We start from the raw sequence: 10,206 nt of genomic DNA on the forward strand, positions 1-10,206 counted from the left end.
AGAGGGAACACCAAGTGCAAAGGCCCTGAGATGGGAACATGCTCCGTTTATTTGAGGAACAGTGAGGAGGCCGGTGTAGCAAGAGCAATGTGAGAAGGGGAAGGTGAGTTCACTGATGGGGGGAGAGGAGGATTATTCAGGGCCTTGGAGGCCATGGTAAGGGCTTTGACTTTTCCTCCAAGTGAGACAGAAAGACACTGGAGCGTTGCAAGTGGAGTTGTGACATGATTTGACCTAGGCTTTAGAAGCATCATTCTCACTGTATGTGCAAAATGGACTATAAGGAGGTAAGGGCAGGAGAAGTGAGACTGGTTAGGAGGCGGTTGCAGTAATCCTGGCAGGAGATGACAGCGGTTTGGATCAGGGGCTAGCAGTGGAGGAGGTGAGAAGTGCTGAGATGTAGGGCTATTTATGATATACATACTGACAGGCGTTGTTGAGGGACAAGATGTGGTGTGTGAAAGGAGTCGAAGTTTCTGGCCTCAGTCACTGGAAGAACGGAACTGCCACTTATGGAGATGGAGAGGACTATTAGAAAATCTAAGTGGAGGTGTCAAGAGAAGGTGTCAAGAAGGTAGTTGGATAAATGAGTCTGGAGCTAGAAGAGGGAACCAACCTGGAGATATGTAGATGGTATTTAAAAGCCACAAGTTGGTAAATCAAAGACCAAGAGAGTATATAGGAAAGAGATCTGTTGGCTGAGCTTTAGTGCCCAGGGTTTAGAGGTCAAGATGAGGAACCAACAAAGCGGACTGGGAAGAGGCTTCTTGGGGGGTGAGCAGAAAACTAGGAGAGCGTAGCATCCTCGAACCAAGTGACACACTGTGTTGAGGCATTAGGATTGATCAGTGGTTTCCTATGATGTTGATGCATGAGACCTGAGAATGGACCGTAGTGTTCAAGTGATGCACGAGATAGAACCAGTCATGCCACTAATGGTTTTATTAGTCCTAAATATTTTCACTGCAAGATTTAGTTGTTCTAAGTATTTTCACTGTCAGATGAAGGATGAAAGTTGTTCAGGGTAATTTCCATTTTAGTAATTTCTGACAGCGGCAGAACAGTTTCTACTTATGATTGGTATGCATTTTTATTATTAGCCATAGTATTCATTTTGGATAATGGGCACGGCCTTGTTAGCGTTTTCTTCATGTCCTCCTCGAATTGTTCATCCATTCATTCATTCAACCGAAAAAATGCTTATTAAGCTCCTGTCCTGCGCTAGTCCTAGGTTTCTCTTGTCCTGATAGGTCTAGCTTCACAGGAGCAGGATTTTGCCTTTCCGGGGGCACTCGGCTCCCGCCTCCCCGCAGTGGGGTTTTTCCAGCCTATCTTGTGCAGCTGAGGTTCTCAGCGTCTGGGGCTGGAGGCCTGCAGCTGGTCAGCCGGTGAGTCCCGCCCACGGCTGGGGGCCCTCCGGCAGCCTAGGAAGGAAATGCAGATAAGGTGGGCGGACAGTATGCAGATGAAGGGGGCGGGCCACGCGGGCGGGCAGGATGCAGATGAGGGGGCGGGGCCTGCTGGCGCGGGAGAGGAGCGGCTCCGCCGGCAGCCGCTGGGAACTGGAAGGCGCCCGCCCCTTTCTTTGACTACAGCGGACCCGCCGGACGCAGCCGCCTCGCCAGCCGGAGCCGGCGCGAGCTCGGCACGGTGGACATCCCGTCCGAGGCCACCAAGCCGGCCGCTGCCCTAGTGGGCCAAGCATGGGCAACCACTCAGGACGGCCCGAGGATCCGGAACCAGGTCTGTGCGGCTGGCGGGGGTTGCGCCGCACCCCTCCCCGGCCAGGCGCCCTTCCCCCACCGCCTCCGGCCCGCGGCGCCCACGGGGGCGAGCGAAAGGCTAAGGTCCTGGCGTGTGATTCTTGCCGTTGGAATGCGGCGCATGGGATTGTGAAATTACCTGTGCCCGTGCCGCGACCAGGAAACGCTGCTCGTCCTGAACGCGCACCTGGGAGCCGGGGCCGCCGGGCGGGCGCAGTGGCGTCCCTGCCGCGGGGTTCCCCCCTGCGCGCCTGGCCTGTGCCTAGACCGGGTCTCCTGAGCGCCCAGGCCGCCGGCGGACTTTCAGGGCGTTTGCGGGAAGGGCATGCCTAGCGGCTGCTCCCTGTCGGCCGCGGGCCCCGCACTTTGTGGCGCCTGCGCCTCTACCCCTCACACTCACGCCAGGGCTGCCCCGCCACTGTTGCTAACCCGGAATAGTCCGTGCTTGTTCTGGGATGTCGGGCGCGCCTCTGGTTATCCCGTTTTTACTTCCTCAGTCCTGAGTGAGCTTCGTGGAGTCAGCTGGGCCATAGTTTTCGTCCTCTGGTAGCTCATGCCGGCCCCCAGCAGAGTAGATGCCGATAACCAGGGTTGCTTTTAAAAACAAAACGAACCATTTCTGGACTGTCACGTGAAGCAAATGGGATTTAGTTTTGCCTGAGAAATGACATCTTGGCTGATAGCAAAGAGATGGTTGACCTGACTCAAGTCCTGGGGAGGGGGGTGGGGACAGGTGACAGGTATGTGTTTCAGTGGGAGAGTCAGAACTGTAAACGTTTTCCAAAGGTGTAATATTTTAATTTTAATTTGAATGAGGACTTTGAGGCTCTGAGAGGTGAAGCGACTTGTCCGAGTGACCTTTTCCACCTTTTCCGGAGCTGGGTGCCATGCTGTAGGTCGCTGGGTCGTCCTGGCCTCTGCGCATTGCTCCTTCACCACCCAGGGCCCCAGCCGCCCCCTCGGCCCTATCCTCGGGCGGAGTGGAGTCGGGTGCCTCCCTGACACTTGGGGTACATTGGACTGGTACTATAGCCAGGATGGAAAATTTGGACAACCGCACAGAAATACTGTGAAGAAAAATTTCAGGGGCCAGCTTACTGCATAGACGTGACTTTAATTACACAGCACGTGTTCAGACTATTTTTTGGGCAGAATAACCAATAATATGCATATTTATAAAATGAAATATGCATAAAATAAAAATAATATACTTGTAATAAATAACCCTGTTGATAAACTGTTCGGTAAAGGATTGGTAACATTTTAAAAACACTTCTCATTAGTTACATGCCTGTCCAGGTATTGTGAAAACCCCTATGTATTATTTCCTTTGTGTTAAAATTGTGAAAAGACTTACTCCTGTTAGAGCTTTTAAGAGTGATTTGGATGCCTGTGTTCCAATTTTTTAGTGACCTTACTTTTTAAAGCACTCTGATGGATAGGACATAAAAAGAATATGTTTATGCCAGTGACTTATTTTATTGTATTTTTCAAAGAATGCATATCATTTCAAATGGGAACTCTGATTTGCTGCAAATGAAGATACTGGATTAGGACATTTTAAAGAGATGGTGTCTCACCTGTGTTGCCCAGGCTGGCCTTGAACTCCTGGGCTCCAGCAACCCTCCTCCCTCAGCTTTCCAAGTAGCTGAGACTACAGGCACATGCCACCTTGCCTGGCTAGGAATTCGTGGTAAAAACTTTAAATGCTGGACTACTGGCTGAAAGTGTAATTTTAACTGGCCTTCTAATGCTGTGATGAAATGCTGTAGAGTTCATCGTTGAGATCCTGGAAATTAGAGCTTTGTTAAAGATGTGTGTGTTTTCAGTCTGCTTTACTGCAGAACTGGGATGAGTTCACATGGCCCCAACTGGCAGTTGTGGTACATTGGACTAGAATCTCAACAAGTGCTTCCAAGGGTCATCAGAGCAAGGGTACCAAAAGGATATAAGGGGGAAGCAGAAGGGAGGCTGGATGAGTGATAGCAGCACACAAGCCTGAGTGTCACATGGTTCCCATATCGTGCCAGTTTTGTCCGTGGAGAACAGACATTTAGAATTAAGAATGCACACAAGACAGACAAAAGGGATAGGAAGCAGAATTTGAGGAGTTCGAGGCTAGCCTGGGCAAGGAAAGCTTTTGACCATGGTGCAGACCCAGCACCTACGAAAAGGAAGCAGGGGCGGTAGGTTTGGGCAGGGGGAGCCTCAGATAATGACTAATGACGCAGACCTGAAGTCTTGGCCACCTGATGGGGGAGCTCCAGAGCAAAGCCCGCCCATTAGAGGGGTCTCAGGTTGGGCAGACACCACGGTCACTAGTCTTTCTGTGGCTCAGTCATTGGCCAGAGGCTACTTGGGAAGAACGTGCCTTCAGCTCAGAAGCTAACACGAGGATGAGTCCTAGGATCCTCGTGGTGCCAACAGCCGGAGGCTTTTAGACCTCTGCAGTCCTTGCAGATGAATAGCAAGTTGGTTTTTTTTTTTTTTTTTTTTGAGACAAGATCTGACTCTGTCACCTGGGGTGGAGTGCAGTGCTGTGATCATGGCTCATTGCAGCCTTGACCTTCCAGGGTCAGGCAATCCTCCCACTTCAGTCACCCAAGTAGCTGGGAGGACAGGCCTGGCTGTTTTGTTTTATTGGTAGAGATGGAGTCTTTTTCTGCCACCCAGGCTAGAGTGCAGTGATGCGATCCTGGCTCACTGCAACCTCTGCCTCCTGGGTTAAAGCGAGCCTCCCGAGTAGCTGGGACTACAGGTGTGCACTACTATGCCTGGCTAATTTTTGTATTTTTAGTAGAGATGGGATTTCACCACGTTGGCCAGGCTGGTCTTGAACTCCTGACCTCAAGTGATCTGCCTGACAGCCTCCCACAGTGCTGGGATTACAGGTGTGAGCCACCATGCCCAGTGTAGAGATGGGATCTTGCCATGTTGTCCAGGCTGGTCCCAAACTCCTGGGCTCAGGTGATCCTCCTGTTTCGGCCTCCCAAAGTGCTGGGATTACAGGCGTAAGCCACTGTACCTGGTCAAGTTCTTTCTTGAAAAAGAGATCCCAGTGGAACACCTCCATGGTTGACTGCCACAGGACCTCAGTCACTTGAACAGGGAGTCTGTTTAAAGAGTAAAGAGTTAAAATCCCTATCTCAAACCCCCTCTAAGGGTTGAGATTGCACCATCTTTTCCAGGTAGAAGCTCCTCATCCCCTCCGGGGTGTGTCTAAGGCAGAAGGCAGCTTCTCAGTTGCTGCTGCTTTTCTAGCCCTGGAATTGGCTGTGGTGGTAGCAGGATTCCTCTCTTGTGGTATCTGCAGTCCTCCGAGTTGGGACATCATGACTTAACATGGTATTGCAGAATGGATGCGATAATTAGATACAGTAAAAGATATGAAAATTTCATATCTGAAATTTTCAGCCTGGGCGGAGAAAGCTGGTGACCACATCTCATGCTTCCTAAAAGGTCCTAGTTAACAGTCCTTCAGTTTCCAACCAGGTTGTCAGCACCTGCGTTGTCAGGGCTGCTGGGCATGGTTGTGCAGTTTGTGTACTGTTCAAAGGCATCTGCTTAGAGAACTGAGTGGGCCCAGCAGGGTTGTAGCAGCCCAGAGGAAGGGGTGCCATTTTGCAATTTTGCCTTTTTATATTCACACAAAGGTGCCCAAAGTGCTAAAGAAGTCTTAGAAAGCGAGTTTAGGTTTCCTCCAGTCCCAGTTCCAGCTTATTATTTGTTTTAAATTTGCATGTATGTACTTAGAAAGTTAATGCAAATTACATGAAATAAAAGTTCCTGAGGTGCACTCTGTATTAGTTATAGTTAATGCTAACTGTGGTTACAGATAAATTTCAAAATAGCCACTTAAGACAGTGAAAGTTGATTTCTACCTCATGTCGCATCTGGTTGAGAGTTGGGGGCCATCAACAGGTGGTTGTTAGAGACTCAGGCTGGTGGATGCTCCTCTCCAGCATATGGCTCCCAAATTGCCCGGAATCTGCCGGCAGTCAGGAGAGAAGGCGTGTGGAGGACCCTGCCCGAGGTTTTAGGGGCCAGGCCTAGAAGTGGCGCACATCATTTCTACTTACGTTCCGCTGGCCAGACTCAGTCACACAGCCCCACTGACATGCCCGGGGACTGCGGAGCACCAAGCAGAGAGCAGCATGGATGTTGGTAAACATTAGTGTCTCTTTGTAGACGTAGTGACCGTTCTCAACCACATTTGCATCAGAATTTTATTACAAAAATTTTAATCAGAAAAATTAAGACTTGCATAGTAAACACCCACGTACCAGCCACCTAGATTCTAAATTAATATTTTGCTGTATTTGCTTTATTTGTACATCTCTATATTCATCCCTCTACCCACCCATTAGTCCGTCTTATTTTTTTATGCATTTCAATGAAATGGTAGTTATCTCTATAATTCTACATGATATACTATACCCTTATTGTTTCTTGATTTGTTAGCTTTCGAGCCTCTCTACTACTAACCTGTGATATGAAAGGTGAGGAATTAAGTACATTTTCCCTACTATATATTCCCCTCACCATCCATTTCTGTAAGTCATACTTAAATTTTCCAAATCCATTGTTAGTATAAAATGCTAATGGTAGAATACAAGTAGTGGTATACAGAAGTTTACTGTAAAATTCTTTCCACTTTGCTATATGAAATTTTCCCTTTGAGACCAGCCTGGCCATCATGGTGAAATCCCATCTCTACCAAAAATACAAAAATTAGTCGGGTGCAATGGTGGGCAGCTGTAATCCCAGCTACTCGGGAGGCTGAGGCAGGAGAATCGCTTGAGCCCGAGAAGCGGAGGTTGCAGTGAGCTGAGATCACGCTTCTGCACTCCAGCCTGGCGACAGAGTAAGACTCTGTCTCAAAAAAATAAAAAACTTTAAAATTTTAAGAAATCTATTGTTTTCCACTTGTATTTCTTGACTCACCAGCTTTAAACAGTGTCCTAGGCTTCGCCACAGGTAAATGAGGATGTCGTGCCCCTAAATGTCTTCTGCCTTACTCTCAGAGTTCCCCTCCCCAACTTATTCCCAGTCTGCCTCTTGACCTTTCACATGGCTAGAACATTTACATTCTGTTCCATAATTAGTATTAGTAAGTCTTCTGTGCATCATTTATAGGTTAATTCTAAAAATGGAAGGCCAATCAGCATTTAAAATATCAGGATCTCATGTATTATTTGCTGGAGAACCAGGTAGTATGTTTAGATTTATAGAGAGGACAGTGACATCTTACATTGCATAACGTGTGATCTGTGAAGGCAGGAGGAAGGAGTAAGGAGAATGGAAGGGAGTTGGTATGAGTATGCTCTTTACTTTTAAAATTAATATGCTTTTATCCTGTTACTCGGTTTCTTATTTTTACAGACTGTTAGACGGAATTTCTTTTTTCTTAAAAACAAGAAGTGCAGTGGTTAACAGTTGGGGCTCTGGAGCTAGGCTGTCTTTTCATACTCAGTTCTGCCACTTCTTTTTTTCTTTTTTTTTGAGACAGAGTCTCATTCTGTTGCCTAGGCTGGAGTACACTGGAGTGATCTCGGCTCACTGCAACCTCTGCCTCCCAGGTTCAAGAGATTCTCCTGCCTCAGTCTCCTGAGTAGCTGGGACTACAAGTGCGTGCCATCAGGCCTGGCTAATTTTTGTATTTTTAGTAGAGACAGAGTTTCGCCATGTTGGCCAGGTTGGTCTCAAATTCCTGACCTCAGGTGATCCGCCCACCTGGGGCCTCCCAAATTGCTGGGATTACAGGCATGAGCCACCGCGCCCTGCTCTCATTTCTGTCACTTCTGCCCTCTGAGACTTTGGGCAAAAAAAATTATTTTTTGAGATGGAGTCTCGCTCTGTCACCCAGGCTGGAGTGCAGTGGTGCAATCTCGGCTCACTGCAAGCTCTGCCTCCCAGGTTCACGCCATTCTCCTGCCTCAGCCTCCTGAGTAGCTGGGACTACAGGCGCCTGCCACTGCGCCTGGCTCATTGTTTGTATTTGTTATAGAGACAGGGTTTCACCATGTTAGCCAGGATGGTCTCCATCTCCTGACCTTGTGATCCACCCGCCTCGGCCTCCCAGAGTGCTGGGATTACAGGCATGAGCCACTGCACCTGGCCCAGGCAAATAATTTTTCCTCGAGCCTCAACTTCTTTATCTAGGAAAGGGAAGAGTAATATAACCTACCTTGTAGGGTTGTTGTGGTGATTCATAGGTTAAAACATCTGAAGGTTTAAAATAGACGCACATAGAAAGCGCCTGATAAGCTTTAGCTGTTAATTCTTCTTAACCCTCTAACATAATATTTTGGTTTGGACTGGTTGCTTTCTAGTCCTGTCTCATTCTTAGGTTAGCTCATTACTTCTTGGATCCTTTTTCTCTCTTTTGGATTCTCTTTGCTTTTGTAAAAGTGAAGATGTGGCCGGGTGCAGTGGCTCACACCTATAATCCCAGCACTTTGAGAGGCCGAGGGGGGTGGATCACCTGAAGTTGGGAGTTCGAGACCACCCTGACCAGCATGGAGAAACCCTGTCTCTACTAAAAAATACAAAATTAGCCGAGTGTGGTGGCACATGCCTATAATCCCAGCTACTCGGGAGGCTGAGGCAGAAGAATCGCTTGAACCTGGGAGGCGGAGGTTGTGGTGAGCCGAGATTGCACCATTGTACACCAGCCTGGGCAACAAGAGCAAAACTCTGTCTCAAAAAAAAAAAAACAAAACAAAAACAACAACAAACAACCAACAAAGTGAAGATGCATACATCAAATATCAATGGTAATACATAGTAAAAAACAAGAAGTAATGTCAAATATATCTATTACTGTAATAAATGTGAGTGGGTTAAGCTCTCCATTAAAGAGCTTCCCCCAGTTAAGACAGAAAATCAAATATATATACTGTAGAAAAGCTTATTTATATATTACTTTGATTTTTAAAATTAAGTCATTTTAAGTTGTGAATAATAAAAAAGTAGCTCTTGAAACTTTCAAGTTCAATGTCTTGTTATTCCATATGTTCTGTTTATAAATGCAGTAAAATTTAATAAGCACTCTTTAACAGCATCTGGTTAAATTCAGTTCTGTTTACAAACTTTGCTAATAAAGTTAACATTTTAATTTGTTTATTTAGTATATTTAGGTTCTTGTTAAAGTCTGACAAAAAAGTCCAGTTTTTAAAGTCTTATAAACTTAATGATTATTCTAATAAACTTAGTGATTCTTAAGTCCTCTTATATATTCCAAAACATTTATATTCTCTCTCTTTTTTGTTTTTTTTGAGACAGTTTCTCTCTCTGTCACCCAGGCTGGAGTTCAGTGGCATGGTCATGGCTCACTGCAGCCTTGACCTCCTGGGTGCAGGTGATCCTCTCATCTCAGCCTCCTGAGTAGCTGGGACTACAAGAGCATGCCACCACATCTGGCTAATTTTTGTGTTTTTTATAGAGACGGGGACTTGCTATATTGCCCACGCTAGTCTTGAACTCCTGGGCTCAAGCTATCCTCCCACCTTGGCCTCCCAAAGTGCTGAGATTATAGATGTGAGCCACAGTGCCCAGCCTGTATTCTCTCTTTATATGTGTGTATATGTAGATGCATGCTTTCAAATTTAAAATTACAAATTAATTACTCAGTTACGTATTTTGAATTGGAATCACAAGTTTGACCTTTAACTCTTTAATTCTCATAAACATTAAAAGTGTAATTCTCTAATGCAGATATTTCTTAATATGGAATACTATTACTACTTGTCTGATTCTTTTGATTATTTCCCCACTTGTTCTAAATCTTTCCAGGATTAAAAGATATTTACGTAAGTGTTTTATTCCAAATAATATTGGGATTTCTTTCCATATAATTTTTTTTTTTTTTTTTTAAAGAGACAAGGTCTTGTTCTATTTCCCAGACTGGAGTGCAGTGGTGTGATGCTGGCTTACTGCAGCCTTGACCTTCCTCTCTGCCCCAGCCTCCTGAGTAGCTGGGACTACAGTTGGTGCCACCATGCCCAGCTAATTAAAAAAAATTTTTTTTTTTTTTTTTGAGGCGGAGTCTTGCTCTGCCGCCCAGGCTGGAGTGCAGTGGCCGGATCTCAGCTCACTGCAAGCTCCGCCTCCTGGGTTCACGCCATTCTTCTGTCTCAGCCTCCCAAGTAGCTGGGACTACAGGCGCTCGCCATCTCACCCGGCTAGTTTTTTGTATTTTTTTAGTAGAGACGGGGTTTCACCGTGTTAGCCAGGATGGTCTTGATCTGCTGACCTCGTGATCCGCCCGTCTCGGCCTCCCAAAGTGCTGGGATTACAGGCTTGAGCCACCGCGCCCGGCAAAAAAATTTTTTTTTGGTAGAGACGGGGTCTCACTGTGTTGCCCAGGCTAGTCTCCAACTCCTGGCCTCAAGCTGTCCTCTCACCTCAGCCTCCAAAAGTGTTGACATTTGCCACCATGCCT

The 10,206-nt window shown here is 46.7% G+C and overlaps 1 long non-coding RNA gene across 1 annotated transcript; it reads right to left on the bottom strand.

Moving 5' to 3' along the window:
* Window positions 1-924: 924 nt before the first annotated feature.
* On the bottom strand, window positions 925-6,502 carry LOC116418684. Its single transcript, XR_004228803.1, has 2 exons — window positions 5,645-6,502; window positions 925-1,424 (listed from the first exon to the last, which is right to left on the bottom strand). It is a non-coding gene; the product is annotated as an uncharacterized LOC116418684 (long non-coding RNA).
* Window positions 6,503-10,206: the final 3,704 nt, after the last annotated feature.

This window comes from Piliocolobus tephrosceles, unplaced genomic scaffold (assembly GCF_002776525.5).
Source record: "Piliocolobus tephrosceles isolate RC106 unplaced genomic scaffold, ASM277652v3 unscaffolded_41419, whole genome shotgun sequence".
NCBI lineage: Eukaryota > Metazoa > Chordata > Mammalia > Primates > Cercopithecidae > Piliocolobus > Piliocolobus tephrosceles.